Source organism: Bidens hawaiensis, unplaced genomic scaffold (assembly GCF_021521415.1).
Source record: "Bidens hawaiensis isolate Kalapana, Puna unplaced genomic scaffold, B.hawaiensis_p1.1 tig00000702_1, whole genome shotgun sequence".
Lineage (NCBI taxonomy): Eukaryota > Viridiplantae > Streptophyta > Magnoliopsida > Asterales > Asteraceae > Bidens > Bidens hawaiensis.
The window spans coordinates 3,674,538-3,683,231 of record NW_027491042.1 but is presented as its reverse complement, the minus strand read 5'-3'; the positions used below and the strand labels follow the sequence as shown (position 1 = coordinate 3,683,231).

Here is an 8,694-nt window from a genome sequence, read left to right as displayed (position 1 = left end):
ACTACTGCCATACCACGTGCGTAGCCGGCAGTTGGTGGAAAAGGAATAGTACACAGCAGGCCTGGTCACTATCAGCCGCTGCCTACCCACCAACTACCAGCAGGGCACGTGCGTAGGCCACTGTTGGTGGAACAGGAACACTGTTGCAGCCGGCCACACCTCCTTGGAAACCTACCTTCGGCTATAAATACCACAAATGGTATGACCATCTCATCTTATCTTGTATCATCATATTATACCTGATATCTGCTCTAGCAATCTCTTAATATACATTTATATTTAAAGAGCAATCTAGTCTGATTCTCACGCCGGAGGGTGGTCACAAGGAGGAACCCCCCCTTCTCAGTGACAAGCTCACGGTGTCTGTTTTGCAGGTTATCAGAAGAACCATCTTCTCAGGGTCTAACCCCTCGTGGGAAACATCTATCTAACCCCCAGGTTATCCGTAATCTGCCCGGGGTCTGGTTAGTGTTTCTTCAATTATCTATAGTTGATAATTCTTCCTCCATCTTTGCTTTGAGAGTTTCATCCCTTGCGGATTTAATGAGCATGTATTCTTTCTGCATAATTATTTAAAAAATTATTAAAGAAACCAACAACCTTAAACGGGCCCAAATTTAAGTTACACCTTAGACATAGTGTTAATTTAATCAATTTCACAAGTGATTAGTTGACATTTTATAACTAAGCAGAATCCATGTTGTTGACTAATATTCAATGTTGACTTTTGCAATGACTTTGGTAATTTTGGCTGCGGATAAGAAAACATTCAAACCCATTGACATGTTCATGAGACAGATTCAAATGTTGACTAAATATTTTACTATTGAGGTCTTTTGAGTTAACTTTCCTTAATTGTTTTTAGCAGCCATCACTCTATAATTTCCAAAAGACCAAATATGCAACTGAACGCCAAATAACCAGTATTCCTTGACAAATATCCATTGAAATTTGACTTTGACTTGGGATTTAACTTTTGACAACTTCTAACTATTCCGAGTATTCGTAAATGACTAAAATGCCCCTGATAATCTAATTTTCAATAATTTTGGCTCTGGATAAAAAAACCAACATTCAAACCCATTGACATGTTCATGAGACAGATTCAAATGTTGACTATATATTTTACTATTGAACATGAACACGTCTCGTTCATTTATATTCATGAACGTGTGACATAGCCGTAAATGATTGCTGACACGACGTACCAGTTGATGATTTTCTCACCGGTGAAAGTTAGTTTTCTAGCTGTGTACGTAACAAATACATATTCTTAACACCAACAAACATGACAACGGATGATAAAAAAAATCAACATACCGATGGGTTGCAGTGGCAGCAGGGGCGCGATCGACATCATCACAATTCTGAATATGACCAACTTTCCTGAGGACCGATCTAGTAAGGAACTTGTCTCCGGAAGCTAAAGATACATCCGGGGAATCAACCTCGGCATCATGCTTCTATTGCTCTTGTTGACCTGCACGCCAAAAATTAATACTTAAAATGTATATTAATAAATTAATAAATAACATCACATATATAAGATCTGAGATAAGTTAAACCTAAAAGCATATATACATAAATTATAATATTTTTTGATATATACTTAAAAGCAATATAGATTCAAGTGCGTACATGTTCTTTGGAACCTTCAGATTGCATATGGTAGATTATACCATCAACTGTCCAATCTTGAACCGTTTCCACTTGAGATGATAAAGGAAAAACATGAAAGCATCTCAACAGCACCCGGTTAAATTAGACTGTTGAAAAAGAGTAGAAATTAGAGAGTTCACCATTAAAAAATCGAGCAATCTGGTGGCCATCGGATCTGTATCACAGTTTCTATTATCACCACCGTTATTCTTAATTTAGTCAAACTAATTCTTTTGTAAATAAAAAGTGCAAAAACACGATAATTCACAGTCAAGGTTTTAAATCCAGTTTAGGGTTTATATCATACACGAAATCAGATATCAGACATAAGACATCATTGAACTTATCAAACAACACAACTATGAATTTGAAACAGTCTAAATATCAATTAGGGTTTATGTACTATTAATCAAAATACCAATAAATCAACCCATTAATAGACGAACATACCTTGTATATGGAAGGAGGCTTGCAAATCACAAATCAGAAGTCTGAATCGCCAGTGATGATGCAAGATAATGGTTTCGGATTCGAGGGAGATGATGGTGATGAGGATATATGTGAGTCTGCAGTAGCGATAATAGGGTGGCTGAGAGGGAAAGGATTAAAAATTGTTCAGACCCATTTAAGTGTATCTGGGTTTGGGTTTGGGTTTGGGTTTGGGTTTGGTAAGATCATGATCCGCGAAATTTAAACCTTAAACGGGTAAAAACCGGGTTAAATGCATGAGAAGTCACTATTTTAAAATCAAGCAAATCTGGTGGCTTTAAAAAAAGGGGAGCGGCCACATCACGACACCTAGGATTTTTGGGTTTTCGTTTATATATATAAGCATAAAAATAGATGTACACCAATAGATCTAAGGTCTAGTGGTTGAGATTGGTAGTTTCTAAAAGTTGTATAGTTTCCTATTTACATGTTATAGTGCCTTATTTGGGTGGTGTGCTTTATTTCAAAGTCTTCTCACATTTCTCATAAAACAATTGTTTTTTATTTGAACCCTTATACATATATATATATATATATATATATGGTAAAAGTTACTACAAAAGAAAACAAAAATGAGAAATGTAAAAAGGATTTGTGGGAAAAAAACCGACAAAAGAATTTTCAAAAAAAATATCATAACCCAATATAAATATAAAATGAGAAAATTAAAACTAAAATGTTTCCCAGGTCTTTCACATTTAAAAAAAACAAAAACCCTGAAAAAGACATAGTGTCAAGAAAAAATAACACAATGACGAAGATAAACAAAAAAATATAATGATAAATAAAAAAATATACGTACAATAGATTGCAAAATTTGCCGAGCAAAACACAATGTTGAAAAATATAACCAATATCAAGAAAAAAAACACAATCAATGTCGAAAAGAAACAAAAAAATATAAGAATAAATAAAAAGACAAAGTGATCTTTTTTCTCAATATTGTGTTTTTTTAGAACGAGAAATATGAGGAAAAAATTTTGTTTTTTTACTTATTTATTTATTTTTTTAATTTTGAGTTATGAATTTTTTTTATTTGCCATAAATATTTCTTTGTCTTCTCATTTTTGTATCCTTATTTAAAATAATTTGACATATATATATACAAGCATATTAAAATAAGACGGTGATTTATGAGTCGCATATAAATACTTTAGTACTTTTGTACATCGTTGAACTCTTCTAATAAAAGATAAAAATGTTGATGGTTCCTTGGGTATCATGTGATCTTCTTTATTGAAAAGCAAATTTGTTACACTCTGATTGATCACATTTCAAAACCAGACTGCAATGATAGGTCAGACCGAAAAACCGTACATAACTTATCTAGTTAAATTGTCATGGTAAATTTCATCCCTAGCATATGCGTGGACTGATTTCAAAACCTTTTTATTTTTTGTCTTCACAAATATCGTTTATAGATTAATTTACTACTTCAGACTCCATTCTTGTTTATTAAAGGTGTTATTTTTGTTACCATTGCAAATCCATACCCAAAGAAGTAAGTACTTCCAGAATTTGTCTTAAATTATATAATATTATTTTCAAATTATTTATGACGTCACTAGTTTTTAAAGCCGGTAGAAAATAAGTACCTACATTTATCACAAGGGGGGGGGGGGGGGGGGGGGTGGGGGGGGGGAACCTAGCTCAAAATTGATTGTATCCTGCTATAACCGAGTATGGTATATAAAACATAATAAAGATACAGATAAACAGTCTGGGCTATTTAAAGAGTCCCATATTCCATTTCCTTCGTTCTATCTTAGAACAAAAAATAAAAAAAAAAAAGAACAAAAAACGCATAACATGGTGTTGTCGAAAGAAGAAAATCCGATCTTCGACATCAAGATATCGACGGTCGGACCAGGATACGTATCTGGTCAAGGTGCGGTTCAAGAGCTAACCGGCCTGGACTTAGCCATGAAGCTTCACTACATCCGAACCGTATACTACTTCCAGAGCCAAGCATTTGAAGGGATGACCATCATCAACATTAAGGAGACCATGTTCTACTGGACGAACCATGCCTACATCCCGTGTGGACGTTTAAGAAAGTCTGACTCAGGCCGGCCCTACATCAAGTGCAACGATTGTGGGGTGCGGTTAATTGAGGCCCGGTGCAACATGAGCCTCGACGAGTGGCTCGAGTCAGGAGATGATACAAGGCATAAGCTTATTGTTCCTAGCCAAGTCCTTGGGCCTGACTTGCTTTATTCACCACTGGTTTTAATGCAGGTTTGTTTTGCTCAATAACATGTTTATTATATAACAGAGAGATCTATATTTTAATCAAGAAAATCAATTGCTAAGAAAAGACGATGACAACTTCATATTAAATAAGCATAAGTTATTACTGAAAGAGCAAAATGGTGAAAAAGCAATTTCCAAAATCTCTTAAACATAAATAACATAATAAAATTCGTTAGTTTTCTTTTAACATAACATAATATCCAACACAGTTTGAGCATAGTAATGTGACATATTTAAAAATAATCGACTTTTCTTACATTAACGTGTGTGATTATGTACATATCTTATGTTATCATGTATATAGCGTTACATGACTGTTTACATATCTTTATGAAAATTTATATATCTATCGCGCAATTTTGTGTTTTATCAATGAGTAGTAAACAGCCCGCCGTGTTACGGCGGCGCAGCAAGCCAACAACTCGAATTCAGTAGATATTGGTTAAGTTAGTTACGACATCAGCACTAATAAAAAAATAAGATGTAAACGTCGCAAATAGCATCGACACACGTATAACTTATGATCAAACTGACACGGGCTTGGCTACGAAATTGGCACCCGTATAACTTATTATAGAAGTAACATATTTATAAAAACGTTTACTCGATCGTTAAAATCAGGACATTGAAGCGGTGAGTCAGGACGGTATCATTTATGTTTGTTATGGTTCCGAAAATAAACACAAATAAAAAATTATTCAAGTTAAATATTTAAAACAAATAGAATAATATATATATATATGTATAAGGGTTCAAATAAAAAGAAAGAGTTTCCTAATAATGGTAAGAACCAATAGATTTTTGACAAGTGACATTACAACCTATGGTGAAAGAACAATTCTAAGAAACTATGTTGGTTATAGTGGTGAAAGAGTAATTATAGGAAATTATGTCGGTTTTTGGTAATTTTAAATCTCAACCATTGATTAACATGATCTAATGGCTATGATTTATTCTTAGTCTTCCTAGAAAACTACTTCTTTTTAGTATAACCCTCCGTATATATATATATATATATATATAACAAATACAAAAAGAGAATCCATGCTCCGCCAAAACCCACTATAGAAATGACAAATATGATAAATTGGATGTGGCTCAATGGTAGAGCACTCACTTTACTAGTGAGAGGTAGGGGGTTCAAACCTCACTATCACTAATTTATATGAGAGATATGAGGGATGACCCTGGCTTGCAGGTTCGATTCTGATCTCACCCGGTTTTACCGGCTCCTCGTTGTCATGCTATTTGGCGGGCGTGGGGGTCGGGTTTTATTCGGTGAATCCCTCAATAGGTGGACTGCTAGGGGCTCCGTCCGTCTGTACTAGTGGCCGGCTCGGGCTACCTTTAGCCAATGGGGGCCACGTACGAAGTACCCGGCGTTACTTAGTTGATCGTTCAAAAAAAAATGACAAATAGGAAAGTTAAAAAGGAAAAATAAAAACCGCCAATCACTGCTTAAAATGGACATCGAATCTGAGTTGAAGCATAGCCCAAACCAAACCAATTGAACAACCACCATCAAGCTATACTATCCTTATTTTTTTAAACATCAAAATGATCTAACTAAATATCATAGATGAACTAATAAAATATTTAGAAAAAAACTTTTATGACACCAATATTCCAACTTTTTTCAATTTATATAATATGCGTTACTATTGCGTGTAATTACTTTTATATGATTGTGCATAATTATAATAATTATAATGAGAAACTATATTGACGCATATATTGCATGCTACAAGAGTCGTGCCAAATCTTGTCAGCTTCCTACACTTTCATGCTAAAAATTATGTACCTTATTTAACCACTATATATAAGTGTGTTTTTTGTTTTAATCAAGGCCGGCCTTTAGGGAGGGCGGGGTGGTCAACGGCCCCCGGCCCGACACCCCGTTAGGCCCAGATTTAAAAAAAAAATTATATGTATTTTTATGAATAACAAGATGTATATTTAATGTTTAAACTCAATTACATAACAATTAGTTTGGCTTAGTGGCAAAAATGTATTACTCTTAACCAAAAGGTTGTGGGTTCTGGTCCAATTTGAAATATGTTTAAGCTTATTTTTATATAAACTTTTTTATACAACTCAAATCATAACCAAGTATGGCCATTTAAAAATTTAATTGTTTAAAGCTAACAAAATACTTATTTTACTTGAGGCCCAAAAAAATTTGCGTCTTCGGCCCAAAAATATTTTTTGCTTCTCGGAGCCGGGCCTGGTTTTAACGTAGTTGTATTATTCAATTTTATACCATAAATATAAACCTTTTTGAAAAGTCCAGCACTTATTTATTAACCAACTAACTATAAGTCTACTAACACTGTCATTTATTACGTACAGTTAACCAAGTTTAAATGCGGTGGGACCGCAGTTGGAGTAAGCTGGGCCCATGTCCTCGGCGATGCTTTCACAGCTGCTGGCTTTATGAACTTGTGGGGCCAATCAACCATAAAACAATACCCGGCCCACCACTTCGTATGGGCCATTCAAACAATGAAGCCCAAAACTCCAAAAGCCCGATAAAAGAACCACTAGCCGTAAAACGGGTTGGGCCGGTTGGTGATCATTGGGTCACTTCCAATGACACAAAGATGGAAGCATGTTCTTTCTATGTTTCTTGGGCTGAGTTGACACGTCTTCAGTCAAAGATATGTGGAGATAAAATCATCATCATCATCATCGTACTCAGTATATCCCACCAATAGCAAAGCTATGGTAGGGTCTGAGGAGGGTAAGATGTAGACAGCCTTACCTCTACCCCATGGGGATAGAGAGGCTGCTTCCGGTGAGACCCCCGGCTCGATAGTAGTTTTGCATCAAGCCTTGGACATATTACATAAGGCACATAGCACTCAATCATAGGGACGCCGGCTGATTGGTGCATGTACCTTTGTCTTTCGGCTATCAACGCCACCACATGATGCCTGATTAACCTTCCATCACTTTTAACGTTATTTTCACAAAATTAGTAAAATAACGTCAAAATTAGTGCAATTTTACTTTTGCCCACCCGAGGGTTCACACATATATACATTATATGCGCGCACCGCAAGCAGGGCACTATGTGGAGATAAAAACAATCAGCAACAGAAACGTCTGTTTTCACCACCTTTACCGTTTGGGCTTTGTTTGTAATAACCCCTTCGAATGAATTTTCCGAATCCTTTTTGCAAATTGTCACCGTCTTCACATCCGACCCGTGTTTAATCTTGGCTACACATTGCCAAACCACAGTGCATATCGACTTGAATGGTGGAATTTGCTGAATGTGGAGATAAAAACAATCAGCAAATTCCACCATTCGAGTCGATATGCACTGTGGTTTGGCAATGTGTAGCCAAGATTAAACACGGGTCGGATGTGAAGACGGTGACAATTTGCAAAAAGGATTCGGAAAATTCATTCGAAGGGGTTATTACAAACAAAGCCCAAACGGTAAAGGTGGTGAAAACAGACGTTTCTGTTGAAGAATTGAGCCCCATGGAACTCGGGTTGCTGATTATGAATCAAGCCGTGAATGAGACAAAGATAATCGAGGAAGCCATGGAACCCGACAATGAGTTACCAGACTTTCTGGTATACGGAGCGAATTTGACTTTTGTTGACTTGCATGACGCCCCACTTTATGATTTGAACATAAGAGGACATAAGCCCGTTTATGTGAACTGTGCTATTGATCATGTTGGAGACGAAGGTGTCGTGCTGGTCTTTCCATCACGGAAAGGTGACTCTGATGGGGTTACGATTAGCATCACTCTTCCTGAAAATCATGTATCAGATGTCAGATCGATGCTTAAAAAAGAGTGGTCTCTCTGTTGACTTTCAAAGGAGTGTGGGTACGTGAATCGTGGTGCCAAGTGTGTGATATGATGAAAAACTTATAGACGCGTAATATGAAATCCATAACGTTAGCGATTGCACAATCGCATTATGTATCACAAATAAAGCAAAATAAGTATAACGCGGTCATGTGACTGTATCTTATAAAAATTACATATCTTATAAACACTACATATATGTGGTCATGTAGCTCTCATGTTTTTTTTAATCAACTATGGTTTTGTATTCAACATTTTCCCATTAGTGTTGTATGTTCAACAAAACAAGTTTAAAATGAAAGATTGACATTTTGAGTTCCAAGAAACAACCTATCTACAGTACAAGAAGCACTGCCAGTCCTGATCTGTATTCAGATTACAATTAACACAATCACCATAAATAACAATGAATATTGCCTACCTCTCCTTTCCTTTCATATCTATATATCGTGTACCCCTATATCAG

The 8,694-nt window shown here is 35.9% G+C and overlaps 1 pseudogene across 1 annotated transcript; it reads left to right on the top strand.

Annotated features, from left to right (window-relative positions):
* Positions 1–3,928: 3,928 nt before the first annotated feature.
* LOC143533197 (protein ECERIFERUM 26-like) lies at positions 3,929–8,467 on the top strand (annotated as a pseudogene). The gene is made up of 3 exons (XR_013135309.1): positions 3,929–4,386; positions 6,751–7,076; positions 7,693–8,467. The product of XR_013135309.1 is annotated as a protein ECERIFERUM 26-like (transcript).
* Positions 8,468–8,694: the final 227 nt, after the last annotated feature.